This window comes from Lemur catta, chromosome 2 (assembly GCF_020740605.2).
Source record: "Lemur catta isolate mLemCat1 chromosome 2, mLemCat1.pri, whole genome shotgun sequence".
Lineage (NCBI taxonomy): Eukaryota > Metazoa > Chordata > Mammalia > Primates > Lemuridae > Lemur > Lemur catta.
Genome location: NC_059129.1, coordinates 52,057,520 through 52,072,098, shown reverse-complemented (window position 1 = coordinate 52,072,098; position 14,579 = coordinate 52,057,520).

The window sequence follows — 14,579 nt, the reverse complement described above, 5'->3', positions numbered from 1 at the left end:
GCATCTTCCTATTCCCCAGCAGGTGCCTGGCACAAAATAAATGCTTAATAAGCATGGTTTCTTCCAATGCACTAAACATATTTCTACCTCTGGGTCTTTACGTTTGCTGTTCCCTGTTCTTTTTTTAGATATTCACTCCCATTTGTGTCTCTGCTCAAATATCACCACCTCAGAGAAGCATCCCTTGGACACTTAATCTAAATCAGCATCCCCAGTTATTCTTCCTTACCCTGCTTTAATGTTTTCTTTCATAGCACTTATCATTATCTGACATTACATTAATATTGAATATTTGTTTGTTTATTGACTATCTGCTCACACAATGCAAACTCCAGAGGTCTGGGACTTTTTCTCATTCATCACTGTATCCCTGGTGTCTAAAACAATGTCTGACATAGTGGGTACTCAATATACTCAATAAATATTTACTGAATGAATAAATGGCATGGAGATGAATGACAGATTATGGAATATAGTGGTGAGGAGGAAGGGTTGAAAATACTATAAAATAAGGAAATACATAGATGAAGGTTACATCCATCTAGGCCAGGCGCAGTGGCTCACCCCTATAATCCTAGCACTCCAGGAGGCTGAGGTGGGAGAATCGCTTGAGCTCAGGAGTTCGAGACCAGCCTGAGCAAGAGTGAGACCCTGCCTCTACTAAAAAAGAAAAAACTAGCCAGGCGTGGTGGCACGTGCCTGTAGTCCCAGCTACTTGGGAGGCTGAGGCAGAAGGATCGCTTTAGCCCAGAAGTTTGAGGTTGCTGTGAGCTAGGCTGACACCACAGCACTCTAGCCTGGGCAACAGAGTGAGACTCTGTCTCCAAAAAAAAAAAAAAAAAAGAAGTTACATGCCCCCAGGAGCCCACTTATCCTTATCAAGAATAGTAGCAAAGCTAGGCCCAGACTCAGCAGAGGATACAGTGAGATGAGAACCAGGTGGAATTCTGGAGCTGGGTCCTCAGGGAGCACAGCCCTCCTGGGAAAGTCCCAGGATAGCAAGCAGGCCAGGCAGAGGAAATGGGTCAGGCTGCAGGCGGAGGAGTTTACTCAGACCTAAAGACAACATCCACCCTGAGCCCAGGCCTCTCTTGGCCAGATGGTTCCGGAGAAGACTTAGCATCTGTCTCTCCATAAATTATCCAGGGCTCCCTCCTGCCTGTCCTCTCTGGTGACAGCCGGAACAATTGTCCAGGAATTCCATCTGCTCCCCTGTCCCTCTCCCCTCCATAGCTCATCAACATTTCAGAGCACAGAGGTATCACATTTCCCTGGGCCTAGAGATGGGAGCTGGCTCTGTCCCTTGGTGACACTGGTCTCAAGGACCCATCCCCATCAACACACACAAATAAAACCTCAGCAGAGGTTCCCAGATCCCCAGACAAAGGGGTCAGCCATCTTTATTTCCCATCCCCTCTATGCTTTTCTATCCCATATGTCTTTTTAAAAAATTAACTTAATAAAATTGTACTAAATAAATCAATCATACAGGATTTGCAGAGCTTAAAATAAAGGCTCGCAATCATTATACATCTCCATATGGTCCCTCTTAAACTGCCCATACGGCATTTTCAAAATATGACATTTGTTGTGATATAAGACCACATACTCAGATTTTTTGAAAAATGGCTTTTGCTGTTTACTTAAAGGAATCTGCCTGAAAGAAGAAAAATGGGAAGCTGGTTTTCTTTTCTAAATAGGTACAACCCCCAGATATCATCTCTACCTTTCCAGAAATTGTTTTGGCGTCCACGGGGGGAGAGTGGCCTTTGTACTTTCTTTTTTTTTTTTTTGTTTGAGACAGTCATGCTCTGTCACCCTGGCTAGAGTGCAGTGGCATCATTGTAGCTCCCTGCAACCTCAAATTCCTGGGCTCAAGCGATCCTCCTGCCTCAGCCTCCCAAGTACCTGGGACTACAGGCTCACACCACGACACCTGGCTAATTTTTCTATTTTTAGTAGAGATAGGAGTCTTGCTCTTGCTCAGGCTGGTCTCTAACTCTTGAGCTCAAGCAATCCTCTTGCTTCAGACTCCTGGAGTGCTAGGATTACAGGTGTGAGCCACCATGCCCGGCCTTTGTAAACAAACTTATGGTTTATAAATTTGAAAAGTGATTCAAGTTGATGTTTTGAAAGCAAGGGAATTATCAGTAAACATAAACATATCTTTGAAAAGAAAAAAGTCACAGTCCTCTAGAGTTTTTAACTTTTCAGATGTGAGAGATAAAGTTCTTTTCACTATGGGGAAGCTGGTTTACCTCATCATTCCCTCCTTTGCGGATGTACAAACGCACTTGTATAACTAAATATTCATTAAGCCACAATTAAATAATTGTCCATTATCACTGTGAGAGAACCATGAGGAAGGTGGGGAAAATTAGGGATCTCTTCTAGCTTTCAGGGTCTTAAGAAGTAGCTCCAATTGGCAGAAGAGTCAGGCTCACTTTCTTTTGATGGTGGTTTTCACATGGTTGTGCCTTGGAGTCCACAGGCCTGCAGGTGAGGCCGGGCCCACTTGCACATGTGGGGTCAAGCATATCCCAAGGCACAATCCACCTAGGTTCAAGGCAGTTCTTTCTGCTGATTTCATTTACGTAGACCAGTCTCCCCACTGGAGTGGATGTGTTTGGTGTGTTTGGTCTGACAGACTCTATGTAGGCAGAAAGCGGCCTTGGAATAGAAGTGAGTCTTAGACAAAGATAGCAATTTGAGCTCCAAGTATTGGAGGAAACTGCTGGGGAAAAGGAGTTGAAACCATACTGGGCCTAGCCCCCACGTCCTTGGACCTGTTCATTGTGACAGGTAGAAGGGCCTTGGGCCATATAGAGTCTTTTGGTTGCAAATGACTTTGTCTACTAATAGTGTGAAGACAAGAGGCTGCCTATATTCTTATTTGTGACCTGATTGGAAATGCTGAACCCTGTATACATGGTTGTTATAACAATGATTTCAAAATTTCAAAAGGTGATAACTTAGTCTACTGCCCTAAATTTAAGTTATACACATTTCCTAATTCTTCTGTTAATAGAAGTCCACAGCTGCCACCCTGATGGATAAGCTTTTATTATGTGTAATGTCTTTTTCCTAACTTGGGATGTTAAATTTGATGGAAGCCTAAGAAATGTAATTTTAAAGACCATGAAACTTGGTGGGATCTTGCATTTTTTCATATTCTTAAAACCATTTATCTCTTTTTTAAAAACAATTTTATTTGTGTATATTTATGGGGCACGAGTGCTATGTTACTACATTTATATATTACATTGTGGTAAAGTCAGGGCCTTCAGTGCATTCCTCACTGCAGCAACAACACACATGGTTCCCACTACACAACCTCCCACCATCCACTCCCTTCCCACCCCCACACCCTTCCAAGTCTCCATTGTCCATCATTCCACACTCTGCTTCCATGTGGACACATCATTTAACTCCCACTTATAAGTGAGAACATGAACCATTTATCTCTTAAAGGATACTTAATGAGAGCACGAACTCAAATAAATATTTGTACACCTGTGTTCATAGCAGCATTATTTTATAATAGCCAAAAGGTGGAAACAACTCCAATGTCCATCAATGGGTGAATGGATAAGCAAAATGCAGTATATACATACAATGGGATATTATTCAGGCTTAAAAAGAAAGAATTCTGGTTCATGCTACAACATGGAGGAACCCTAAGGACAAAGTGAAATAAGCCAGTCACAAAAAGACAAATATTGCGTGAGTCCACTTATTTTAGGTATTAAGAGTAGTCAAATTCACAGAGATAGAAAATAGAAGGGCGGTTGCCAAGGCCTGGGAGGAAGAGAATAGGGAATTAGTGTTTAATGGCACAGAATTTCTGTCTGGGAAGATGAAAAAGTTCTGTAGCTAGACAGTGTGATGGTTGCACAACAATGTAAATGTACTTAATGCCACTGAACTGTACACTTAAAAATGATTAAAATGATAAATGTCATGTTATATGAATTTTACCACAATAAAAAATATTTCCAGTAAAAAAAAATCCTTAAAATATACATTCCATACATGTTTATATGATACCAAGTTTTGTTTTCTGGCTTCTGGTGAAGTCCCACTCTCTGAGGGCAGAGTTTGGGCACCCTGAGGCGAGAGCCTGTGCCTCCCCTGTGATTTGAGTCCTACAGAAGCTCAGAAAGTGCAGAAGGGGTGGCTTTACCCCTCTCTTCCGGACTGCACTGGGGCCTTTTTGTTCAGCCCTGCTTTGCCCTGACTGGGTGGGGGCTGGGTAGTTCTACAGTCTCCAGTCTCTTTGTTGAATTAGGAAGTCTTCCCTCCCTCCGAGGTCAACACCTGAAACTTGGCCTTGAAAGTATACGCTGTCCCATAGACTAAGCAATTGTCTATACATGAAAGGCTAAAAGAGGAGGCCCAGGTTCCAGAAACTTCTAGTAAACCTCCAGGGATGACTCTTTAGCAACTAGAGGGGCTGGAACATGGCCCATCTGATTTTGATGCCTCACCCACCACCTCATCAGGGTAGTTTGGGCTGGGCGGGGCTCACGCATGTGTGAGCACATGGTACCTCTGTGCTTTGCACTCATGCTTCTGGGTATGAATGAACCTCTTGTCGTCCCAGGCCTCTGTACGTGTGTCTGCACACTCTAATGGTTATAGCGGACATGTTCCTTCTCTCGACATTTTGGACAGGAGCTGTGTGACTGCACACTCAGCATGCAAAGCTTCCTCCTCTGCCCCCTCTCGACTCACCCCAAAGCCCACAGTCAGTATCCGCCCCTGCCCAGCTTCCTCCCTTTCCCTGAGCAGGTATTTCTAGCTACCCAAGCATGGCATCCAGGGCCTGAGACTTGGCACAGTAGCCCCTGAGGCGAACAATAGGTCCTGCCAACACACATACACACACAGCGTCAAGTAGCCAAGAGGTGGGGAACAATGGCAGGATTTGGATTTCAGCCCTTGAGCAGCTGGCTCCCACTCCTGCTGTGAGGTAGGGATGGGGGTGGAGGATGGAAACAACCACAGAGAGAGAACATTTGTTTCAGGACACAAAGGCCCCTGCGCTGGCAGAAGGCCCCACAAAGGGTAGACTACTTGGATAAGCCTCACTCAGCTCCCACAGTGGGGCCTCACTTGTTGGACTGGCCGTACTGGCCTGAAGAGGCAGTAACAGACCAACACAAGCAGGCAGATGATTGCCCCTTACCTGCTGAGGACAAGGCCCAAGTCTGCATGTCCGTAGGTCTCCATCAGGTCCAGGGCCCACAGGTGCGTCTGCCGACCCTGTCTATTGGGGTGTATGTGGGGTGAGTGGGTCTGTCCACCCGACTAGACTGTAAGCTGCTTGAGGTCAGGGCCCAGCACTTTTTTTATTCGTATTAATTCATCCACTTATTCAGCTAATACTTACTGAGTGTCTGGCACTGAGCTGGGGTCCCCTCCCTGCTCCTGCCCACGGTGCTCACTGTCATGCTAGGCTCTGACAACAGAGGAGAAATATCTGTGGGTGGGTCAGTGACTGCATGGCTCCCCTTGTTCCCTGTTCACTCGTCTCTGTGCCCTCATTAGGTAATGCACAAAGCTTTTAGTGTGAAAAGGGGGCTAAGGAGGGAGGAGGGGAACTTAAGAATTCACTCCCCAGGTGAGGAGTCCCGAGGACAAGAGAGACAAATCTGTGTAGCTGGGGGCCCTGGAGGAGGGGTTTATCGACAAGTACTCAGAAAGGAAATGCTCAGCAAAGTGGGAATCCTGAGGGTTAGGGTATTGGGTTGTTCTAGAGCAGTACAGTTATGGTTCAGGTCTGGGGTCCACCCAGAAACAAGGCCAGGTGCGGTGGCTCACATGCCTGTAATCCTAGCACTCTGGGAGGCTGAGGGAGGAGAATTGCTTGAGGTCAGGAGTTCGAGACCTAGTGACCACCCCAAAAACGAGGCCACTATTAAGGCAGGCTTAAGAAGGTCCTACAGTCATCGGGCTGCCAGCTCAATCTGTTCCAAAATCCTCCAAAGAACAGCCACTATGTTGCATGCTGTGAAGCTGAAAGTGGAGCCAAGAGTTGATGAGCATCAGCCAGGGACTGTGCCCATCACTTTTCCCAGGATAGGACAGCAGGTAAGAGCGAGGTCTCTGAAGCAGAAGGCCGGGGTTCATATCCCAGCTCTGTCACTTCACAAACTGTGTGAACCTGGGCAAATGACTGAAATTCTCTGTATCTCAGTTTTCACATCTGTAAATAGGGGTTAGGCACAGCACCTACCTCACAGGGTCATCCTGAGGGTCAGATGTAAGTGCTTAGGCCAGGGCCCAGTACATAGGATGTACATCTATTTTGCCAACAAGGACTTTGAGACTCAGAGACATGAGCTCACTCCAGAAGATCATCCAGCTGCAGACGATAGAGCCAGGACTTGAAGCAGCTTCTAATGCTCTTGCCTTGACATCACACAGCCTGAAGGCTGCTGATCTGGGGAGTCAGATGGTAACAGTGGTGTCCCAGAATGTTCGACCTCCAGGCACACTGCAGAATGGGTGCCTGATGGAATGGGGTGGGCCTGGAGGCAGGGAGACAGGTAAGAAATGCTTGTCATGAGTCTGGTGTGGTGAGGCCAATGCTGACAAGGGCTGAGGCAGTGGGATAGAACGGACCCAGGGCCATGGGAGACGGAGGACCCCACAAAATTTGGTGGCCAGGTGGAATAAGGGCATAGAGGAGATAGAGGAGTCAAGGATGGCCTTAAGGTTGTAAGCCTCAGTGAGGACTGAACTCTGATCTTTTCCTTTGCCCAAAAAATTCCTTTCTGAGGGGGCCTGGTGAGTCACACCTACAAATGATAAAATCTCAGTAAACACATTTTTATGATGTGGTTTACTTCCCAACCTGATTCTGGTATAGCATCACATAAAAGATAGCAGACCCTTATCTTAACTCAAGCATTCCTTTCTGCTGAGTCCTCCTCTTTTGGACAAAGCCTAACTCTTTCAGCCAATTGTCTTGCCTTAATCCCTAAACCCACCTATGACTTGTAAGTCCCTGCTTTGAGGTGTCCCACCTTTTTGGGCCAAACCAATGTATGCCTTCCATGTATTAATTTATGACTTTAACTGTAATTTCTGTCTCCCCAAAATGTATAAAACCAAACTGTAACCCAGCCACAGCAAGTCCACTTGCTCAAGGCTTCTTGGGCATGACTCTGGGCTGTGGTCCTCAAATTTGGCTCAGAATAAACTTCCCTAAATTATTTTACAGAATTTGTCTTCTTTTCCATTGACATTGGTTACCCAGAGAATAGTGGGGCCTCTGCCAAAGACAGGCGATTGTGAGGGTTCTTATTTGTTTTGTTTTGTTTTTTTGAAATCCAAGCAGTGAGACAAGCTCTAATTCCTGATTTTTGTATGGGGGGGGGAGTGTGTTAGAAAAATTTTTGCAGAGACAAAAGCCTGGACTAAATGATGCCTTTTATGTAAAGGGGCTAGTAGTGGATGGATTTCCAAAGATACTGGAACAGACACAGTTGCTAAGAGGCAAGCCCCAGCACAGCCCAGAACAGCCCAGCCCAACCTCCCATCATTGCTCCTATTGCCAACCCCTCCCCTACTGTGGGGAAGGAAACTGACTTTACCAGGGATCCCCCAGTGCCCAGCAACCACCCATGTCTGCCCCACCCTCCCACCTCCTATGCACACGCCTCACTTTCTCATTCTATCCTCCCAGTGACCCTGTTGCGGACTGGTGCTCTTCTCCCCATCTTACAAATGGAGAAACTGAGGCCTGAGACAGTTACAAGACCTTCTCAGGGTCACACAGCCAATGCCAATCAGTGACCAGATTCCAAACCCTATTCATTTTACTTCATTATACCACATTTCCACTTCAAGAGAGCTCAAGCAGATTGGAGTGAGAAGCACCTACCTCCTTTTCCTCAGCGGATCCATAGACATCCCTTGGTGTCCAAGGGCATTAGTTTTCTCTTTGGGAGTAATGGAATGGTGGGATAATGATGGGGCATTAAGGAGGCAGTGAAAACAGACAGTGATGGATGTAGCAACATCATGGATAAGCACCAAACATCAAGGCTGGAACACCCTTAGAGACCATTCAGTTAACTCCCTCTGTTTGCAAGGGAAACTTAGGTCCATAAAGAAGGGACTTGACCCACAGAATACCACTGACATCATGCCACTGCCTTTGTTCTGCTTATCTGTTGCTGCATATAACAAATCACCTCAAAACTTAGTGGCTTAAGAAAACAATCATTTTATTATCTGTGGGTCAGTGATTCAGGCAGGGCTCAGTTGGGCAGTTCTGACTTTATCTTTCATGCAGCTGCAGTCAGTAAGTACCTGGAGCTGAAACAGCAGGGGCTGGAGCAGCTGGGGACTGTCTGGGCATCTCTCTCCTTTTTTTTTTTTTTTTTGAGACAGAGTTTCACTCTGTTGCCTGGGCAGGTGCCGTGCCATCAGTCTAGCTCACAGCAACCTCAAACTCCTGGGCTCAAGCGATCCTCCTGCCTCAGCCTCTCGAGTAGCTGGGACTACAGGCATGAGCCACCATGCCCAGCTAATTTTTTGTTTCTATTTTTAGTTGCCCGGCTAATTTTTTTCTATTTTTAGTAGAGATGGGGTCTTGCTCTTGCTCAGGCTGGTCTCGAACTCCTGAGCTCAAGCAATCCACCTGCCTCAGCCTCCCAGAGTGCTAGGATTACAGGCGTGAGCCATTGTGCCCAGCTAAGCATTCTCTTTATTCCTGTAATCTCAGGTCCTCTCCATGCGGCTTCTGGACTGGGGATAGTTTGGGCTTTCTCGTAGCATGGTGACCTCAGGGCAATCAGACTGATTATATGGCAGCTCAGCTCTCCAAAGGCAAGTGTCCCAAGAGAATAACGTGAAACCTGTATCATCTTTTGTCATCTACCCTCAGAAGTTGCATAGCATCACTTCCATTATAGTCACAAGGCTGCCTAAAGTCAAGAGAAGTGAATGTAGACCCCCACCTCTCAATGTGTCAAAGTCACATTATAAGAGGAACATGTGGAATGGGAGATTTTTGTGGCTGCCGTTTTTGGAAAATATAATCTGCTACACCCTCGAACAATTACCTGGATCAATAGCACTCCCAGGGGAAAGACAAGTCTCCATCTGAACCCTGGCTTTGATATTCACAAGCTCTGTGACCTTGGGAAAGTCACTTAACTCCTGTTATCCTCTCCTTCCTCATCTATAAAACTGGAATCATAATAATGCCTGTCTGGCAGGGTTGTGGTGAGGGTTAAGTAGAAGGACCCAGACCACAAAAAAATCAGTTTTATTCCCCTTCCAGTTTGTAAAAAGCAGTGAATACATCATCCATCATCCTAAATCCCTCACCCTGCTCATGAAACAGACCCAAGTCTCAATAAAGACAGAGAAACTAAGACAAATAACGGAGCAAATTAAGTGCTAAACAGCACAAGGATATGATGCGAAAAAAGAGCTGGGTTACAGAAGGAAACAAAACAAAGTTCCTGCCCTCGTGGAGTTTATAATCTAGTAAGGGAAGCTTATAATCTAGTAGTAGCCAGTCAATACATAAATATGCTAAACTATGTGTGTATGAATATATATTTAATATATATATCACTGCTGATGAAAAGTGCTGTGGAGAAAATTAAAGTAGGGTAGGGAATGTGCCAGTAGTGGAGGTGGGGTTATTATATAGGGTGATCAGTGATGGCCTCTTTACTAACAGGAAATCTGAACAGAGAGCTTAATGAAATATGGGAGTAAGCTATGAACATATCTGGGTTAGAGCATTTCAAGCAGAGGGAATAGCTAATGCAAAGGTCCTGAGGCAGGGAACATGATCCTTATGTGTTCAAGGATCAGCACTGAGGCCGGAGCAAGGTGGGAGAGTGCAGGAGAGAAGGTCAAGTAGGAGCCAGTAGAGGGTTTGGGGAAGAGATATGACAGTCTGACTTCAATTTTTTAAATAAAGTTTTTTATTTTTGAATAATTTTGGATTTATTGAAAAGTTGCAAAAGTAGTAAAGAGAGTTCCCATATAACATTTGCCCAATTTCCCTTAGTGTTAACATTATTCATTATCATAGTACCTTGGTCAAAACTAAGAAACCAATGCTTATACCTTAGTGTAAACTAAAGACTTTATTCAGACTTTGCCAGTTTTTTCACTAATGGGTTTTTCTGTTTCAGGATTCAATTTGAGATAGCACTTCACATTTAGCTGGCTTCTATTTTATCAGGATCACCTTGGCTGCTGCGTAATAACAGAAGACCAATTAGGAAGCTGTCACAGTAGTCCAGGCAAAAGATAGTGGTGGCTTGGACTAGATAGGGTGTTAAAGGTGAGATTGTGAAAAGTGGTCAAATTCTGGAAGAATTTGAAGGCAGAGCTAACAGCATTTGTAGGGTTGGATTGTAAGAGAAGGAGAGGAGTCAAGCAGGACTCCAAGGATTTTGGCCTAAACAACTAGACAGACAGAACAGCTATTGACTGGGATGGGTGGGACTGGCAAGGGAGGCTGGAAATCAGGAGTTTACATGTGGACATGCTAAGTTGGAGTTGCCTATTGTACATCCTCAGACACATGAGTCTGGATTTCAGGAAAAAAGCCTGGCGCTGGTTGGAAATATAAACTTGGGAGTCATTAGCTTATAACTAGTATTCAAAGCCATTATGCTGGATGAGATCACAAAGAAAGTGAATGAAGGTGGAAAAGAGAAGAGGTCTGAGGATTGAGCCTTGGGACGGTGGAAGAAGTTGGGAAGACAAGGAGGAAGCAAAGGAGACTGAAGAGGGGTGGCCATTGCAGTAGGTAGAGAGGCCACTGAGGGTGAGCCCAGAAGCCCAGTAAAGAACTGTGGAAAGGTCAGTTAGCAGAGCCAACGGGATGAGGACTGAGAACTAATTGATGGATTTGTCAATGGTGAGGGCATTGGTGAGGTTTATAAGAGTAATTCTGGAGTGCTGGGGTGAGAGTGGGTTCAAGAGAAAATGAGAGGAGATTACATCAAGGATAGACTAGTATTTTTGAAGAGTTTTCATCAAAGAGGAGAAGAAAAATGTAGTTAGAAGAGAATATGGGGTTGAGAGAAGTTATTTCTTTATTTTAAGATGGGAGAGAGGTTGATGACAATGATCCCATAGAGACAAGCAAATTGATGAAGCAGAAGAGACAGGGAGAACTGGCAGAGCCCTGCAGTTGCATAGGTGAGAAGGGATGGGAACTAGTGGAACTAGTGCCCAGGTGGAGGGGTTCACCTAGGGAAGAACATAGGCTCATCTATAGTAACAGGGGCATGAAAGAATATATAGAGACACGTGTATGTAGGCAGGGCAGGCATGTGGAAATTCTCCCAAATTGTTTCTATTTTCTCCATGAAGTTGAAAGCAAGACCATCAACAGAATGAGCAAAAAAAGGAGGAGGTGGTGGAGGTTGGAAGAGAGAAGAGAATAAAATAGTTGTCAGGGTGGGTGGGACAGTGTACAGAACCAAGGAAATGCAACAGTATTGGTGGCCAACACAAATAGCATTTGAGGGTCATGAATTTAAGTGAGACCAGGCAGCCTGGAGGTGTGTTTTCTCCAGCCATATTCAGCTGCTTGGGTGAAGGCTGGAGAAGTCATAGCAGTGGGATTTTGCCAGATGAATATGATAGGAGAGAGGGGCCAGGGAGTTCAATGTATATGCAAGGGACTGATTATAATGATGGATCATGGAATCAAAGCCAGATAAGGAAGAAAGGGGGACCCGAGGCAGGAGGATCACTTGAGGTCGGGAGTTTGAGACCAGCCTGAGCAAGAGTGAGACCCTGCCTCTACTAAAGATAGAAAAAATTAGCTGGATGTGGTGATGCATGCCTGTAGTCCCAGCTACTTGGCTGGGCTGAGGCTGAGGCAGGAGAATCACTTGAGCCCAGGAGTTTGAGGTTGGTGTGAGCTAGGCTGATGCCATGGCACTCTAGCCCGGGCAACAGAGTGAGACTCTGTCTCAAAATAAGTAAGTAAGTAAATAAACAAATAATCAGAAGAAAAAATGAGTATATAATAATGAATCCAGCCTGAATTATATTAGTCTTTATGACAATGGAGTCATACAATATAATTTTTAATGTTCTCTTATAAAGGAAGAGGCCCGTGAAAGTGAAGTGTTTAGGGTCCATGAAAGTTGTAATGTGGCCCTTATGAGAGATCCCAGTGGAGTAGTAGAATCGTTTGCGCCAAGTCACTAGAGGGCATAGCTGAAAAGATAGGAGTTGGTAATAGAAAAGTACAATACTTAAAACTGAGATTAGAGAGTATGTGAAGCTATTGGTAGCAACAAGGTCTAGGGTGGGACTGTCCTTCTCATTGGAGAAGAAGAAATCAAGGAAGCAGGAAGCTGATTTTATCAGGTATCTATTGCCATATTAATAAGCCATCCCAAAATTCTGTGGCTTAAAACAACCACCATTTATCTGGTTATAGTTTGGCAATATGGGCTGGGCTCTGCTGAGCAGTTCTTCTGTTAGTCTTGCTTAGGTTCATTCATGTGGCTGCAGTGATCTGGAAGTTTGACATGTCTGGTGGTTGTTAGCCAGAGTGCCTTAGTTTTCCTCCATGGGGCTTTTCATCTTCCAGCAGCCTAGACTGGACTTCTTTACATGATGTCTGAAGTGTTCTTAGAGGGCAAAGGAGCAAGCTGCAAGTCCCTTGAGACCTAGACTCTAGGAGTTCACACAATGTCATTTCTACCACATTCTATTAGTCAAAGCAAGTCATAAGGCCAGCCCAGTTACAAGGTATTGAGAAATAGACTCTACTTCTTGCTGAGAGGAACAGCAAAACTATTGCCAAGGGTCATGTGGGACAGGAAGAAGTGTAGTGGCCATCTTTGCAAGCAATCTATCACGTTTATTGGAAGAATTATCTATGTCATACTGAATCATCAAGAATCACCAAGAATTTGACAGAAGTGGGAGTGAAGAGATTGACAAGCCAGATGCTAAAATCTTCAAAGCATGAGGAGGTCATAAGTGATATCATCTGATGTTATCAATTTCAAAAGCTTCAAATATCTTTACTGTTTCATTAGTGAATTTCAATACAGTTCATCAATAAAAAGTTTTTCATTTTTCACAGCTTCTTTGACTCACTCACTCATCAGTTCAGACTCTATACTAAGGAAGGAGCCTAAAACATGGAAAAAACTAAATGTGTGAAAATTTGTGCCATTACTATTTATCGGGGAGTCATATCCCCAGTGCCTAGGATGATGTCTGGCATCTAGTAGTAGCACATACGTGCTCGATAAATATTTGTTGAATGAATTTATAAGGACAAAAAGTAAACACCTAGCACTCTGGGAGGCCGAGGTGGGAGGATCGCTTGAGGTCAGGAGTTCGAGACCAGCCTGAGCAAGAGTGAGACCCCCATCTCTACTAAAAAATAGAAAGAAATGATTTGCACAGCTAAAAATATATATAAAAAAATTAGCCGGGCATGGTCGTGCATGCCTGTAGTCCCAACTACTGGGGAGGCTGAGGCAGAAGGACTGCTTCAGCCCAGGAGTTTGAGGTTGCTATGAACTGGGCTGACGCCATGGCACTCTAGCCTGGGGAACAGAGCGAGACTCTGTCTCAAAACAAAAAAAAAGTAAACACAACCTAAGTAGTCAATAATCAAGACTAGGTTAAATGAATTGTAGTATATCTATTTAATGGAATATCACGTAATCATTGAAAATTATGCTTTTGAGAACTATCAACATACGACATGGAATAAAAAAAGCAGGAAACGACATTGTATGCACATTATGATTATGCCTGTGCAAAAATATCTGGATAGGAAAAGGGGTCGAAAATAATAAGAGTAGTTTTACCAAGCAAGTGGGATCATGGGTGATTTTTTTCTTTTTACATTATTCTTTAAAAAGTTGTACATGTTTATTGTGGAAAAAGTGGAAATGCTGAAAAGTATCAATAAGGAAAAAAAACCTATGATTCCATTATCCAGAGAAAACCATTGCCCATATTGAAGTAGGTTCTGCTTTGTTTCTTGCTTTTTCCCTTTACTTAACATATTCTTAGCTTTTTTTTGGACATCTTTAGACTTCAAAAAAGTGACTTTTAACACAATGTTGACATAGCATAATCTATTTGCCTACAGTAATTTTTGACATTATAGGTTGTTTGCAATTTTTCACTCAAAAAAATTTTAAGCAAAATAAATGGTAGAGTCATGTCATTACTCAAATTCAGAACGCTCTTCAGGTAAGATCGGAGTTGAGAGGAAGGCAGCTAGAGAGCTGGGGTGGGTGTGGGTGTTATGCCCAATGGATACTGTCGGAGAAATTAGTTCAGGGGCTCAGTCCCTGTGGAGGTGTCTGCGAGAAGCTGCTCTGCATGGACTAGGGATTTTTTCCAATGTTTTGAATTTAAAGATGGTGAAATCTTATCTGAAGGACTAGAGATGGGCACTAGCGTTCCTGACCACTGGCCTCTTGCCCTGCGAAAACTAGAAACTATGTTTCAGGTCCCTGTCTTGCACAAGTGTCTCTGAGCCATTAGCCAGGAAAAGCAAAGTGGCTTAGAGGGGCAGTCTCCCCTCAGCCCTCCATATA